At 42.9% G+C, this 14,642-nt stretch overlaps 1 protein-coding gene across 5 annotated transcripts in view; it reads right to left on the bottom strand.

The window, feature by feature from the left end:
- LOC124795054 (probable cytochrome P450 301a1, mitochondrial) overlaps positions 1–14,642 on the bottom strand; it is a 128,256-nt gene that overhangs the window by 105,589 nt on the left and 8,025 nt on the right. The window contains exon 2 of one of the 5 annotated variants that reach the window (XM_047258849.1): positions 7,071–7,217. The exons of 2 other annotated variants lie outside the window; for them this stretch is intronic. The gene's annotated coding sequence lies outside the window, so the exon portion shown is untranslated. The remainder of the gene's footprint in view (positions 1–7,070; positions 7,218–14,642) is intronic. 2 more of the 5 variants (XM_047258850.1, XM_047258848.1) reach the window with 2 other exon arrangements.

Raw genomic sequence — 14,642 nt, 5'->3', positions numbered from 1 at the left:
TATGCTCTTCCTGAAACTCTCTACAACCTCTGGTTCTTTCAGTTCTCCAGGTCCCATCTCCTCAAATTCCCACCTTTTTGCAGATTCTTCAGTTTTAATCTACAATTCGTAACCAACAGATTGTGGTCAGAGTCCACATCTGCCCCTGGAAATGTCTTACAATTTAAATCCTAGTTCCTAAATCTCTGTCTTACCATTATATAATCTATCTGAAACCTGTCAGTGTCTCCAGGCTTCTTCCATGTATACAACCCCGTTTTATGATTCTTGAACCAAGTGTTAGCTATGATTAAGTTGTGCTCCGTGCAAAATTCTACCAGGCAGCTTCCTCTTATTTTTATATTTCTTACCCCCAATCCATATTCACCTACTACGTTTCCTTGTCTTCCTTTTCCTACTATTGAATTTCAGTCACCCATGACTATTAAATTTTCGTCTCCCTTCTCTATCTGCAGAGCTAGTAGGCATATAGACTTGTACTACTGTTGTAGGCGTGGGTTTCGTGTCTATCTGGGCCACAATAATGCGTTCACTATGTTGTTTGTAGTAGCTTACCCGAACTCCTATTCTTTTATTCATTATTAAACCTACTCCTGCATTACCCCTATTTGACTTTGTATGTATAACCCTGTATTCACCTGACCAGAAGTCTTGTTCCTCCTGCCACCGAACTTCGCTAGTTCCCACTATATCTAACTTTAACCTATCCATTTCCCTTTTTAAATTTTCTAATCTACCTGCCCGATTAAGGGATCTGACATTCCACTCTCCGATCCGTAGAACGCCAGTTTTCATTCTCCTGATAGGTCTAAATATTGTTGATCAATAATGCCAGATGAAAGAGCTATAGACGCAGATGTTGCACATATAATATACACTTGTTGGATAAATGATACACGCTCACTGGAGTTTCGTGGAACAGAGAAATGGTAGTTCGAACAAAAGAAACGTAGACAAAACAGTCATTAGAGAAGAAATGATCTTTAGCAGTTAGGTAATGGCTGCGAAGACGACACGTGAGCAAGAAACACATTCAGTAGGGACGAGCATGCCGCGATGGTCATGCAGAGTTGCCAGATGTCAGGCCCTCACTGGCCTGTCGCATTCCATTTCTTTTTTTTTTTTTTTTTTTCATTTTTCCAATTTGACACCCACTCGAAATGTTCTCGGTGAGGCTGGGTTGTGTAAGGCCACGGAATAACGTGTGATCAGATAATGAGAACTCTAATTTTCTTTGCTCTTATTAAATTATTGGGGTGATGGCATTGGTTTATTCTCTACATTTACGGCTGTGGGTGCTTGAGGTGACTCTCTGCGCAGCGGTGCGCTGACAAGGGTCACGGCAGATCAGGCACTGCGTTCCTGGAACGACCTGGCACTGTGGACAGCGAGTCGCCGACAAAGGCAGCCTTTCGCGACCCTACCTCGGCACGCCTTTATATCTGTTGGTATGGAGATGACACACACAGTCGGCACAAGTTAGAGACGACTAGCTGGCCCCTCGCAGAATTGCTTTACTACCGAGAACAATCAGCCAGTCCCGGTTCGGCGCCTGGTAGTTGTATTTTGGGGGCAGCTTTCTCAGACTTAGATGTCTGACTCTGCGGGAGCGGCGTCCACGCCCACACGCCGTTTTCGCATTTCTCGGGTGCAGTTCTCACTTGTCAGTCTTTCCGCACACGCCTTAAAAACCGCAAGTTGATTTGAGTTGATGGGCTGACGTAAAAGCACGTAGCTAAAATTTGGCTGCAAAGCCCGCCATTGGTGCAGCATTGTTCGTGCTGTTTTGGCGGGATTGCCTGTGGCGAACTGCACGAAATCATTGGGGTACGATTCCGTGCAGAACTGCAACTGGAAGTATCGAAGCGTGGAGGTGATATGGTGCACTCATTTTCTATGTAGGTGCGCAGAGCGGAGTTTTTCGGTGAGTCTTATCAGGGCTGCAAGAGAGAAAGAGGTCGTGGAAGTCACCTAAGTCCCCTCTGGTCCACCAGGGGACGAGGTAGAGGTTTTGATGTAACAAAATAAAAGTGATGTTGTTATTCAATGGAAAAGTTGGGATTTGAGATATCGCTTACTGTTTTATCAATCACAATTGGCGTAAGAATCATGGATTGACCATTGTCATAAAATATTGCATTATGAAATGTGAATAATCTTTACTTCCAGTTTCGCGTGGCTTGAAGTAGTCACAGCTAGCGTGCTACTGATTAAAAAATTGCATTATCGTCTTTCTAATTACTTCATGATCATAGATACGATCACACCCGGTCGTGAAGTTATTCTTATGACAAAACAATTTCCTAAGGGACCAGAAAGTTCTTAAGGGCGCAAAAACAACTATAACATCACACAAAAGGGAAATTCAATAATAAAGCTGATGCAAGAAGACGATAAAACAGTTTTCTTTTTGTCAATGTAACACGCACATTGGACTGCTGATCTTGGTGTCTGTAATCTTAGCAAAATGCATGATAGGAATGAGCACTGCTAAATGATCCAATATTTCCAGAACAAATATTTATTATAACTATAACATATATCGTACCTTAAGCTTAGTACTACAATGACGGTAGATTTTTATGTCCGTTTCGTGTCCATTGAGCGCTCTTTTATATAGCCATTGTCATCTTGACTCGCTCGTGCGTCGTCACGATAAGTTTTAACAGTTCTTCTTTTCACACTTCACTCAAACTTAGACGGAACACGTTTTTATTTATTTAGTAAAAAATTAGATCAGACCGCCACAAATCTGCGTCCGTCTTACTTACGAAAAACAGTACAAGTGTTTAGCGCTCAGGGCTTCACTTGTTCTCCAGCGAACAAAATAGTGAAGGATCGCATATCTATCCGTATTCTTCTGTTTATGTTGCCGCCCGAAGACGACGAATTACATCATTTAGGAAATTCCACCGTCGCTATGCGACGCCTTATTATACATTAATCATTCTTTATAAACAAGTATCTGCCTATTTGATGTTTTAATGAAGCCAAAAATAGCGGATATCACAAAGTGTAATTAGAAGTGATCACTATATCGGTGGAATGGACAGAGGTTGATAGATTCCATTTGGAATCAACGGTCGAGAGTGTTTACTTGCTTAGCTATCTCGCGTTTCATTGGGTCACGATCGCAGGCGGAGATCATCATGGAGGTCAGCATTCGTGAGGACAGCATGCAGTACAACCCTGTGCAGAAAGCTGCCTACCACGAGCCGATCTCACAGTTGGCAAGTATTCACTGCACCAGCAAAGTAGGGACTTATTTATTTATTCTGACGTACTGGAATGAGATTTTCACTCTGCAGCGGAGTGTGCGCTGGTATGAAACTTCCTGGAAGGTAGGAGACGAGGTACTGGCAGAAGTAAAGCTGTGAGGACGCGGCGTGAGTCGTGCTTGGGTAGCTCAGTCGGTAGAACACTTGCCCGCGGAAGGCAAAGGTCCCGAGTTCGAGTCTCGGTCCGGCACACAGTTTTAATCTGCCAGGAAGTTTCATATCAGCGCACACTCCGCTGCAGAGTGAAAATCTCATTCCAGTACGTCATATCATCGGGTGCTGTAATTACACTGACCAGGCAGAACGCTATGAACACCTGCCAAATAGCCGGCACAGACAACAGCGACGACCCGTCATGACATGGAAGCAATGAGGCCTTGGTAGGTCGCTGGAGGGAGCTGGCACCCAATCTGCACACAAAAGTCCCCTAATTTGCGTAAATTCCTGGGAGATAGTGAGGGGAGGTCGGGGGCAGGGGCGATGACCTTTGATGCCACATTCAATCACATGCCGGTACCAGCTGTGTTCGGTAGCGTTCAAATCTGGCGAGCCAGAGGTCAGCACATCAATCGCCATTATGTTCCTCGAACCAGTCCATCACACTCCTGGCCTTTTGAAATGGCGCATTATCATGCTGAAAAATGCCACTGCTTTCGACAAACGTGATCATCATGAAGGGATGTACGTGGTTTGCAAACAGTGTACGGTACTCATTGGCCGTCACCGAGCCTTGCATGAGCTCCAATGGATCCATGGATGTCCACGTGAATATTCTACAGAGCATAATGGAGCCGCTGTCAGATTGTCTCCGTCCCGCAGTACGGGTGTGAAGAAAGCTGTATCCCTGGAAGACGATGGATTCTCGCCCTCCCATCGGCTTGGTGAAGAAGGTATCGGAATTCATTAAACCACACAACGCTCTGCCACTGCGACAATGTCCAGTTCCGATGGTCACATGCCCATTTCAGCCGTAGTTGCCGACGTCGTGGTGTTACCATTGGCACATACATGGGTCGTCGAATGCTGAGGCTCATTATGAGGATCGTTCGGAGCGCTGTGTGTTTAGGCGCACTTGTACTCCTCTCAGCATTAAAGTCTGATGTAAATTCAGCGATAGTTCATCGCCTGTTCTCTTTTACCTGTATGACAAGCGTGCGACATCCGTGATAAGGTGGCTGCCCAAGGCCACGATTCTGGACATGGTTTCACCTTGGCTTCGGCACATATTAAAGACAAATACCACAGCTAGCCTCGAACACCTTACAAGTCGTGCTGTTTCCGAAATGATGCTCGTGCCGAGCTTCCAGGCCATCACAAGCTGCCCTCGGTCAAACTCAGATGGATCGCGCTCCTTCCGCATTCTACACACGGAGAGCACGCCCACTGATACTCCATGCGCCGTGCGTGTGTCTGATTAGGAGTCATTCCTCCCCAGGTGACGCTGCTGTCTCCTGGACGAGTTGTTACTGATAGCAGGTTGGTAGTCTTAATGTTCTGGCTGACCATTATACACCGCTGGACTCCAATTTTACTTAGCCATCAGTTCATTCGGTTACACCCCTGTGCCTGTATTTTGTATTCAATTACTGGGTCACATGTTGAAGTATTTCAAAATGTTCAAGTTAATAAATATAATTGTTATACTAATTTTGTCTACTATTTCTATGTTTACAACACCATCTAGTGACTTTTCAGACACTATTGACACATATTAGTTATTCATGTCATTATTAAATTATGGCGAGAGTGCCAACTCTTGAATAGACCACCAGCAGAGCGAAATAGTTTTTATCTGTTGCGGTGATTAAAAAAGTGCCAACTCAAGGGGGAGGGGAGGCAGTAATGTGTATCGGTATTATGATACATATTGTTTCGAAATTTGTTGAACTTTACAGCTCTCCATCCCGGCACCTCGCAGAGTCCTAGCATGACGGTCCGCGATGAATATGTAAGCACAGAATTTTCACGAAGCGCACCAACTGATGCCAGTGGTTGCCGTCATCCTTTTCACAATTTAAACCTGAATATGACCAAAATCGGGCGAGGCAGAGAACATCAGTGAAAATAGGCGATGCAGACTGTGCTTACTCGTATAACTATAAAGCAATGTTATTAATCTCTTAGCAATAAAACGCCGTCTTTCTTTAAATAAGAACGATTTATTGCCAGAAAACCTGAAGATGCAACAAATCTACGAAAGGGACTGCCTACACTGCATTTGTCCTTCCTCTACTGGAGTAGTCCTGCGCGGTACGGGATACTTACTAGACAGGACTGACAGAGGACATCGAAAGAGTTCAAAAAAGCGCGGCTCGTTTCGTATCATCACGCAAATGGGGAGAGAGTATCATGGATGTGAGCAACAACTTGGTACGGCAATCATTAAAACAAATGCGCTTTAAATGCCAAGTCCGCTCCGACAGCTGAGTGATCAGCGCGGCGGTCTGTCACCCCAAGGCGCCCGGGTTCGATACCCGAATGGGTGGGAGATTTTCTCCGTTCAGAGACTGGGTATTGTGTTGTCCTCATTATCATTTCATCATCACCAGTGGGAGGCAACGGGAAACCACCCCTGGAATCACTTCCCTAGACGCTCATGTGGTGGACCTCTCTGACGAGGCTTTCCCCATGACAAGACCTGCCGTAAGACAGAACACAAAGTTTTTCTTTAAATGCCAAAATATTTAGTTGCCTCCCACATACATGTATGATCTTAGTGATAAAGCAAGAGAAATCAAAGCTCGCACAGCAAGATTTAGTTCATTTTTCGCATGGGTTATACGAGAGTGATACGCCAGAGATACAGTTTCTGTGTGGGGTCTCGAACACTGTACCAAAGACTTGCGTGTGAACCGCTGATTATTGATGTAAGTGTAGCTGAACGTGTGTGTGTCCTCCTCCAGCAACCACGCTTTCGTGTACTGTTCAGTAAATAGCGCCAAGGTCAGAACGCAGCAGTTTATGGCAACCTTTGAGACTAGCTAAAGCAACCAATTATCATTTCGCAGAGTTACGGGGAGCCAAATCAGCAGCTAATCAAATGCCTGCTCTCGTAAAGACAATCACTGGAGAAGGAAATAAGTATAACCTTGAAATGCCTTCTGGTAATGAAAAGCTAGTAATGAAACTCAGTTTAGTCTGTTCGTTGTTCAGACCCAGAGCGTCACAGACAATGGTCTCCACGCTAATGCCGAATTGCTTATCCTGCAGAATTCCCTGGATACAGTTAAACACTGCCTCTTAGTGAACAAAATATGAGTTTATCATATATCGAACCAGATTTGTGACTGGATGTAAAAGTCTCTGACAAATAGAATTCAACATGTTCTTAAGGGAGCGAAACCGACAAGTGTAAAATTAACCTCGGGAGCACCATAACGGTCTATTATAAGGACCTTAGAAAATTATCTGCGCGTATTGTCTCAAATATTTATGTTTATCTTGAAGACCCTAAATAATGTAAAATAAAAAAAATACGAAGCAAATACGAGCGGGACATTAATCAGTGCAGTTGCCTGACTTGTAATTTTCTTCGTTAAGACGATATGAAGAGCAGTATGTCTTTTTTAAACAACAGCCCACATGTTTTTGGTTCGGTAATCCACATCCTGTCGTTAAGGCCTTTCCAAAAACGCATCACAGTGTAACATTCACGCAAATACGAGGTTTTTAAAAACAGAACCCAAAACTGATTTTCATTCTACTGTACTAGAACACAGTGCATATATTAGGGGCTACGTAACGTATCCATATGTTACAGTAAACAAAAGGAGACACAAGGAAAATACATACTGGTCAAACCTAGCAAGATGACGATTTACGTTACTACCGTCTCAGTACCCGGACGGAAGTCTCCGCACACGCTTCGTCAGTGCACTGGACGCTGGAAGCTTGTGTTGTCAGCTGCTGTGTTGGTGTCACTGGGTTGTAAGGTGTACCCTGGAATGGATATAGACTCAGATCACAACTTAGCAGTGATGAAGAGTAGGCTGAAGTTTAAGAGACTTCCCAGGAAGAATCAATGGGCAAAGAAGTGGGATATGGAAGTATAAAGAATGAAGAGATGCGCTTGAAGTTCTCTAACGCTATAGATACTGCGACAAAGAATAGCTCAATAGGCAATTCGGTTGGAGAGGAATGTACATCTCTAAAAGGGCAATCAATGAACTTGGAAAAAAAAACATAGGTACAAAGAAGCTAACTGTGAAGAAACCATGTGGAACAGAAAAAAATACTTCAGTTGATCGATGAAAGAAAGAGGAACAAAAATGTTCAGGGAAATTCAGGAAGATCGAAATGCATGTCACTTAGCATTGAAATAAATAAGAAGTGTAGGGAAGATAAAACGAAATGGCTGCATGAAAAAAGTGAAGAAACTGAAAAATAAAAGACTGTCGGAAGAACTGATTCAGCATTTAGAAAAGTCAAAACAACCTTCGGTGAAAATAAAAGCAAGGGTGGTAACATTAAGAGTGCAATAGGAATTCCACTGTTAAATGCAGAGGAGAGAGCGGATTGGTGGAAAGAGAACACTGAAGGCCTCTATGAGGGGACGATTTGTCTGATGAGACAGGAGACGAAACAGGAGTCAATTCAGAAGAGACAGGGGGATCCAGTACTAGAATCAGAATTTAAAAAAGCTTTGCGAGAATTAACCGAGCGAGGTGGCGCAGTAGTTAGTACACTGGACTCGCATTCGGGAGGACGACGGTTCAATCCCGCGTCCGGCCATCATGATTTAGGTTTTCCGTGATTTCCCTAAATCGCTTCAGGCAAACGCCAGGATGGTTCCTTTGAAAGGGCACGGCCGACTTCCTTCCCCGTCCTTCCCTAATCCGATGAGACCAATGACCAATGACCTCGCAGTTTGGTCTCTTCCCCCAAATAACCCCCCCTCCCAACCCAGGAATCAGGATTTTGCGAGAATTAAGATCAAATGAGGCAGAAGGGATAGATAACATTCCATCAGAATTTCTAAAAGAAAAGGAACATCACTAACCTAGCTACAGTGTAAATGAATTCCCTGTTAAACTCAAAAACACTCTTTATGTGTTGGAAAAGTATAACATCAAGATAGCAGCATTACAAGAAACTCGGTTCCCAGATGATGATGCAATGGAATCCCAGGGATACCGGATCTATGAAGGAAAACCAGGTGAAAGAATGATGAAGACAGTTCCACACCTGGGTACTGGCTTTGCTGTACATCACAGAATGGTCGACCATGTTTTAGAATTCACACCCCCCTGGCAGAACCTCCTCGTTATCCTTGAATCGTTATCCTTGAAGTCCTGCAATAGAGCATACAGAATAATTAACTTCCATGCACCTACAAGTGACACCAATAGGAAAGATCTGAAGGCAGTAGAATACTACTGGAACCCCCTCAAAGAGACCCTACGCAAGATCCCTTACCCCACACCATCACACTCATAGGTCACTTCAATGCACACGTTGGCAAGGAAAAGAAGTACTGCAGGATATAGGCTGTTACCCAGCCCACAAGAGGAGCAACAGAAATGGTGAAAGGTATGTGCTAAGGTCTGATTAGGGTAGCTCCAGAATATAGTATGTAGTTGCCTACCGCAAGGTGGAACGAGTATAGTATCTTTGAGTAGGAGGTTCTTTGATGGTTAAGAGAGGCAGGCACGTGCAGTAAAAAACCGAGGAGTTGCAGCTAGGTGCCCAGAGGAAGCAGACGTGTGGTGACAGCTGTAAGGTAACTCGCACTCGCTGTCCCAGACCAAACCTTAGCACGTAAATGAGAGAAGATATATAATGATTCAAATTGGTTTTGTTAGATAATATTCAGAGTTAGGATTTGTATGTCCAAGGTTTGACACATAAGCGTTTGGTAAAATTTTTTGCAAGAGTGTTTCGTGCTACGGTAGGTTTTGGGGCAGCGAGCGCGACCTACCTTACAGCTGTAACCACACGTCTGCTTCCTCCAGGCACCTAGCTGCGACTCTTCGGTTTTTTACTGCACGCGCCCGGCTCTCTTAACCATCAAAGAACCTCCTACTCGAAGATATTATACTCGTTCCACCTTGCGGTTGGCAAATACATACTATATTCTGGAGCTACCCTGATCAGGCCTTAGCACATACCTTTCAATGGCGAGCGCCTCATAGACCTTTGTGACAACTACAACCTGGTCCTAAAATCAACTGCATTGAAGCGACTACCAAGGAAGGCCATGACCTGGATCCAAATCACATGGTGGGTGAATTTCAGATAGACCATGGAAGTGAAACATGGACGATAAATAGTTTGGACAAGAAGAGAATAGAAGCTTTCGAAATGTGGTGCTACAGAAGAATGCTGAAGATTAGATGGGTAGATCACATAACTAATGAGGAAGTATTGAATAGGATTGGGGAGAAGAGAAGTTTGTGGCACAACTTGACCAGAAGAAGGGATCGGTTGGTAGGACATGTTCTGAGGCATCAAGGGATCACCAATTTAGTATTGGAGGGCAGCGTGGAGGGTAAAAATCGTAGAGGGAGACCAAGAGATGAATACACTAAGCAGATTCAGAAGGATGTAGGTTGCAGTAGGTACTGGGAGATGAAAAAGCTTGCACAGGATAGAGTAGCATGGAGAGCTGCATCAAACCAGTCTCAGGACTGAAGACCACAACAACAACAACAACAACATGTGGCTATTGACAGGAGATGCCACAAGGATTATGACGTTCTTAGATAATACAAATCTCCTTCATCATAACCAACATGGATTCCGCAAACAGAGATCATGTGAAACTCAGCTCGCCCTATTTGCCCAAGAAATTCACAGTGCCGTAGACACTGGCGAACAGATTGATGCCGTATTCCTGGACTTCAGGAAGGCATTTGATACGGTTCCGCACTTACGTTTAGTGAAAAAAATACGAGCTTACGGAATATCGGACCAGGTTTGTGATTGGATTCAGGATTTCCTAGAAGAAAGAACACAACATGTCATTCTTAACGGTTCAAAATCTGCAGATGTAGAGGTAATTTCGGGAGTACCGCAGGGAAGCGTGATAGGACCTTTATTGTTTTCAATATACATAAATGACTTAGTTGACAACATCGGTAGCTCCGTGAGGCTATTTGCAGATGACACGGTTGTCTACAAGAAAGTAGCAACATCAGAAGACTCGTACGTACTCCAGGAGGACCTGCAGAGGATTAATGCATGGTGCGACAGCTGGCAGCTTTCCCTAAACGTAGATAAATGTAATATAATGCGCATACATAGGGGCAGAAATCCATTCCAGTACGATTATGCCATAGGTGGTAAATCATTGGAAGCGGTAACGACCGTAAAATACTTAGGAGTTACTATCCGGAGCGATCTGAAGTGGAATGATCACATAAAACAAATAGTGGGAAAAGCAGGCGCCAGGTTGAGATTCATAGGAAGAATTCTAAGAAAATGTGACTCATCGACGAAAGAAGTAGCTTACAAAACGCTTGTTCGTCCGATTCTTGAGTATTGCTCATCAGTATGGGACCCTTACCAGGTTGGATTAATAGAAGAGATAGACATGATCCAGCGAAAAGCAGCGCGATTCGTCATGGGGACATTTAGTCAGCGCGAGAGCGTTACGGAGATGCTGAACAAGCTCCAGTGGCGGACACTTCAAGAAAGGCGTTACGCAATACGGAGAGGTTTATTATCGAAATTACGAGAGAGCACATTCCGGGAAGAGATGGGCAACATATTACTACCGCCCACATATATCTCGCGTAATGATCACAACGAAAAGATCCGAGAAATTAGAGCAAATACGGAGACTTACAAGCAGTCGTTCTTCCCACGCACAATTCGTGAATGGAACAGGGAAGAGGGGATCAGATAGTGGTACAATAAGTACCCTCCGCCACACACCGTAAGGTGGCTCGCGGAGTATAGATGTAGATGTAGATGTAGATGATATACAAAACGTCAAGGTATTGAGGGGAGCAAACCTCGACTATGACCACTATCTCTCCCTAGTTAATACCAGCCTACAACCTTTGAGAAGCGCTCACAATACCCCAAAGGTTTCGAGAATACGAAGTTTTAACATCCACCGGCTGAGCGATAAGGATTACGACCTCCAGACCACCCTTTAGAAGAACACACAGAAACAAGGATGACCTACTCCTCAAAAGGCTGTACTGGATGCCGCTCATGAAACTATACCTACTTCAACAAACAAAGGCAAGCACCCCTGGTGGACCACAGAATATGATCAAGCTATAGAGGAAAGGCGTAGAGCATCGATCAGGTGGAATCAGTGCGAAGATGAGCCCAACCATCAGGCTTTCATGGCGCAAAGAGAAACAACAGCGAGCATCATCTATAAGCTCTCAAATACTACAGGCAGAAGAAGACTTCAAGAAGATCAATTCAAGAAATCTCTACAAGCGACTCAAGAAACAGACTACTTCATACAAGGCCCCAACCCTACACCTCAGAGGCCATCTTGTGGGAAGTCTTTCCACTGTCTCTCACAAGCAAGAAGTGTACAGGCACCACCAGACATAAGTGAACGGATGACAGGAAGCAGGCTCACAGCCAGAAGATGAAGGCATACTGGACCAAGAAAAAGCAGAAGATTCTAGCTGAGAGTTAAGATGAGCCCCGTGGTCCCTAGTAGGCCAAAACGAATTGTAAAAAAAAGAAGAATGGAAAATAAAATTGAGGATGTGTCAGATGACGATCAGTTTGGCTTTAGGAAAGGTAAAGGCATCAGAGAGACCGTTCTGACATTGCGGTTGATATGGTAAGCAAGACTAAAGAACTTTAAAGACACGCTCATAGGATTGGTGACGAACACACATAAGCTTGTCAGCATTCGGCAAGTTTGACCGGCAGCGTAAGCTTCGTTGGTGGCACTCAAAAGAGTTAAAATAATTTTCAGAAGATCTCAATGCATTACTTTTATTACTTTTCATCACTTACTTTATTTTATCTTTCAATCGCGACGGGACCCAATACCTTCCTGGACAACATTTACGTGGGACCTTGTCTGTTGCTCGGCAGTTGTTCCACGTTACATGGTGACAGTTGTTCCACGTTACATGGCGACACTCCCCATTCCTTTTTCACCTGAGTTACTGCTTCACTGCTTTTTAATCAAGGATCAGTTTATAATCCTTAACTCTATTCTTTCGCTTTTAGACATGACACTAATGATTGATGATGGTTCTTATCAATTGAGGAAGGCTGACAACTTCGCCTAGTCACGCCAACTGTACTCTCTGTCATTCTGTAACTACTTCCTATACCTTATGACATAACATTCTTAAGTAACATTCTTTTGGTATGACGTTATAAATATTATTTTTTAAATGTATATAAGCTCATTCTGTGTGGGGCTTATGTAATCCACGCCTAATTTCCTAAACAGATGCGTAATACTTTCTTCCACGTTTAAGCCTATTCATTCAGTACTTTAAGATATCTAAGATGTCTTCAGTTCCCCATTATCAAAGTATTAATTTAAAAGTATTTTCTGTAGAGGTTTACACCAGAAGATGCAACTTAAAAGTGGCGAGATCCGTTGTGTGGGTCTCTAAAGGTCTTAAAAAATACAGCTACAGAGAACTATACGAGTTTCCATTCAGTTTTATACTTCAATAATTTTAATACCTGTATTTAAACACTAGTTGTACTGTATGAATTGTCAATCATGTTACCACAGGTACCTGCACTGACCCGTAGTTGAAGAGAGTTGAAGTCAGTTTAATGTTAAGTTTTTCGTACCGTCAAGTTTATGGGAATGGTACAATGTGATATGTGTTTGAATAGTTCTTGTGGAGAGAAAGTCGATTACCAAATAAGAAATACAGAGAGATAACTAAAGAAGTACTGCTGTTCATATCTTCGTAAAGAACAATGTTACAAGAAAAGTAGTCATGCTGGTTGATGTCCTCCAGGTAGCTAAAAGCATTTGCTTCGTACATTCATTTTATTTTACGTCTATAGCTAAAAAGTTCTCTGAGGTAGTCAATATAAATGGTACACTCTGTATATTGTTCCTTCATAAGGCTTTGTAACATGTGGCTTCTTAAATCAATGATTACATACAAATAATAAGGTGCCTTAATTGTGTAAAGGAATAAGCCCCCAACTTTTCCAGTTTTTATATTTTTGTTCGGAGGTTCTTTCATGCCTGTCAAGAACATAGAAGACTGGCCAATCTACTATAGCAGATCGTGTGAAACAAAACTTATCACCAAAAATATTGTTGAATTTAATTATTGTTGTGACAACTTGTAATTTCGATACTGTCAGGTACTTCTATGTTAAGACCATTCCTACCATTCAAACACTGCTGTACGTTACCTCCATAGAGTAACATACAGCATATCTTGCGCCTGAAGTTTATCTCTGACCAACGGACAGTAGAGTTTCAAGCTCTTATAATCCTAATTATTTGTGAAACATTTGGCGTCATGTTTGTAATTGCCAAGTCTGGGGATTTAGTAAAATATTATATAAGACTTTTTATGTCTATTACCACATAATCTAATTTCTCATGCAGCTAAAGTCTTGCTGAGAGTGTTGAATAGGAGGCTACATGGCAAGCTGGATAGAGGGATTTCAGAGGAGCAGTTCGGATTTAGAAGAGGAAAAGGGACAAGAGATGCTATTGACCTGTTACGAACTATAAGGGAAAGATATATGGAAAAAGGTAGAGAAATCTTTGCTGTTTTTATGGATTTAGAAAAGGCTTCTGACAGAGTTCAGTGGGACAAGCTGATGGATATTTTGAAGAGGAAAGGAGTAGATTGGAAAGAGAGACGACTGATACAGAATATATATTTACACCAGAAAGTAAGGATAAGGATTGGAAATTAAATGTCAGAAGGAAGCAGCACTGGACGAGGTGTTAGACAAAGTTGTTACCTTTCTCCACTATTGTTTAACGCATACCTTCAAGAGGTTATTGTGAAAGGCTTAGATGGCAAAAGAGGAATATGTATTGGTGGAAAGAGAACAGAATGTATAAGATTTGCTGATAACATGTTATTAGTGGTAGAAAGTAAGCGGACAGTGAATAACATGATGAAAGATCTGAATAAAGCTTGTGTGGACTATGGGATGCAAATAAACACAGCAAAAACAAAGAGTATGGTCATCAGTACAAGACGCAGACTGCCCAATATTAAAGAAGGACGATCTACCATTAGCCAAGTAAGTGCATTTAAATATCTTGGAAGCACAATAACTTAAGACTTGAGAGTCATCAGGAGGTGAAAACTCGAATTGCCATAGCGAAGGAGGCATTCAACAGAAAGAGGAGACTCTTATATGGGAAATTAGATAAAGGTGTAAGGAGAAGGCTTGTCAAATGTTTTGTCTGGAGTGTGGCACTATATGGGGCAG

This window comes from Schistocerca piceifrons, chromosome 4, assembly GCF_021461385.2.
Source record: "Schistocerca piceifrons isolate TAMUIC-IGC-003096 chromosome 4, iqSchPice1.1, whole genome shotgun sequence".
NCBI classification, from domain to species: domain Eukaryota; kingdom Metazoa; phylum Arthropoda; class Insecta; order Orthoptera; family Acrididae; genus Schistocerca; species Schistocerca piceifrons.
Note: the sequence above shows the minus strand (reverse complement) of the source record. Positions and strands in the feature narration are given on the sequence as shown.